Below are 2074 nucleotides of genomic sequence, written 5' to 3'. Positions count from 1 at the left end.
AGCCAAGCCCGCCGTGTGTTTGGCCTCGTACGTAGTACGAAGTTCCGCGACGTGACGGCTTGACGGGAGACGATTTAAAGTTACGAGCCGGCGCGATAAAACTAACTTGAAGGAATGAGGTTATGTCGCGACAAAACAGCAGTGAATCCCACTTATCTATTTGAGCGCCTTCAAATCAGCAAGGTGTTTTTGAATGTTGATACATGTTTGTTTGGATTTACTTAAAACTGAATGAACATCGTCACCAGCAATAAACCTCTAGTCAACAGTTCAGTTGACAAAAATCGGACCGGCACCGCCGGTTTTGCCCAGTGAACAAACCGCCCCTGAATTAAAAAGGATAGGTGTTTCAAAAGCAGGTGTGTCAATACAAACAACAACCGAAGTACTTGGACTTGATGCTTGTTTTCACTAAGGGGGTACTTATCTGTAAGTTGAATTAGGTTTTAACTACACATTTTGATAATTTCCTACATTTGTACATTCACCTTTTCACAGACTTGCTTGGAGCCGCCATTTTGGAAATGTTAGCCTTTGACGAACAAAGTCAGCATAAAAAACTCACACTGGTGTGAAACTTTTCATGCTAAATTAAAGATCTGTCATTTTGGTATCTGAAAACTCACATCTTTGAAACAAATTTTTTTGGAGATGCATTACATGTTGTAATTATCGGGTTTTTTTCAAAGTGTCATTTAACAAGGACAGAAGCAGAAAATATGTTAATGATCCGCGCTAGAAGAATTGTACTGACTGATTCTGCCTTTAATCCACCTGACTCGATGCAAATAAAATTGGTAACCGGTATGTCTTTATTTTTATGGTAATTTGAATTAATCATCCTTTATCTTTTGTTGAGGTATTCTCTCATCACACCCCCCCCCCCAAACACACAGACAGACACACAGACAGACAGACAGACAGACAGACAGACACACACACACACACACACACACACACACACGCACACATATGTCGCCAACTGTGTCCTGCTTATTCATCGGTTGCGAGGATATAAAAGTCAAGCAGATACAGGAACGCCAATATAACGCCACCACGCAAGACCGTTTTCTAGTTCCTTCCGCAGCGTGCATACAGACTCAAGTTCTTTCGTCAGTAAACAGGTGAGACAACTGAGTATTCAATGTGTCCTTATGTTAGATCTCATTTTAGTTTTTATCGCATCTGAACTGATGATCCAGGGGTCTTGGTCAGTCGTTTCTGGACCGAAATGACGTTAGAACATAGTGGCGTTCAAAATATTCAAAAATGTATTCGCCCGAGTATTGTGTTCAAGTTAAAGCCTTGTACCATCCTCTCATGCAGCGTGCCAAAACGCTAAATAAATTCTGCATCATCTGACACTTTAATATTACATCTATGGAAAGAGCCGCCCGAGATACGGATACTCAAGGTTGACCTTTAAAAATCATGAGACTTCGCAATATTTCTATGTATATATTTTTTTGTTTTGGGTTGGGGGGGGGGGTGGATGGTGAAAAGAAACGTAAAAGTGTGTTTGCGCGTGAGTTGGGGTGCATTAACAAATGAGTTAAGAACTTTGTCTTTTCGATAAAAAATGCATATTTGATTACAATATTTTCAAACAGTCACAGATACCACGCAAAACATTAATTAATGTGCTTATTAGTATTTTGTTTAGGAGCCTTTGGTTTCGTGTACAGTGCGAACCCTTTGGGCATGGGCTTTGCTAAATTTTGGACATCATTATCTAATACGTAAAGAAAGCAAAGGGCAAACTTGTCTGGCCTTTCCCACCTGGACTTGATTGTGTAAACACACAGAAACAATTTGTTTTTTCGGCGGGCCTTTTGCGACCCATCACTTGTGTGCAAATTACAAGGCGTAAGAGTAAATTTACCTGGCTGTTTGAAATGCACCCGTGTGTCTTGTGATAGACAGAATGTCAAACTGATTTTTGCTTTATTTCACTATTTTTTATTTTGTTTTGTTGTAAAGTTGAAAACATTACACGTGTTATACGCTTTGCGGTCTAAAGGATCATCATCATCATCATCATCATCATCATCATCATCATCATCATCATCATCAT

The 2074-nt window shown here is 39.7% G+C and overlaps 1 protein-coding gene across 1 annotated transcript in view; it reads left to right on the top strand.

The window, feature by feature from the left end:
- The first annotated feature begins 311 nt into the window (after positions 1 to 311).
- LOC101858316 (betaine--homocysteine S-methyltransferase 1) overlaps positions 312 to 2074 on the top strand; it is a 17460-nt gene continuing 15697 nt past the window's right edge. Inside the window, exon 1 of the mRNA XM_005089273.3 lies at positions 312 to 1124. The gene's annotated coding sequence lies outside the window, so the exon portion shown is untranslated. The remainder of the gene's footprint in view (positions 1125 to 2074) is intronic.

The sequence above is a fragment of the Aplysia californica genome, unplaced genomic scaffold (assembly GCF_000002075.1).
Source record: "Aplysia californica isolate F4 #8 unplaced genomic scaffold, AplCal3.0 scaffold00004, whole genome shotgun sequence".
In the NCBI taxonomy this organism is placed as follows: domain Eukaryota; kingdom Metazoa; phylum Mollusca; class Gastropoda; order Aplysiida; family Aplysiidae; genus Aplysia; species Aplysia californica.
The sequence above is the reverse complement of the archived record's forward strand: the minus strand, read 5'-3'. Positions and strand labels throughout refer to the sequence as shown.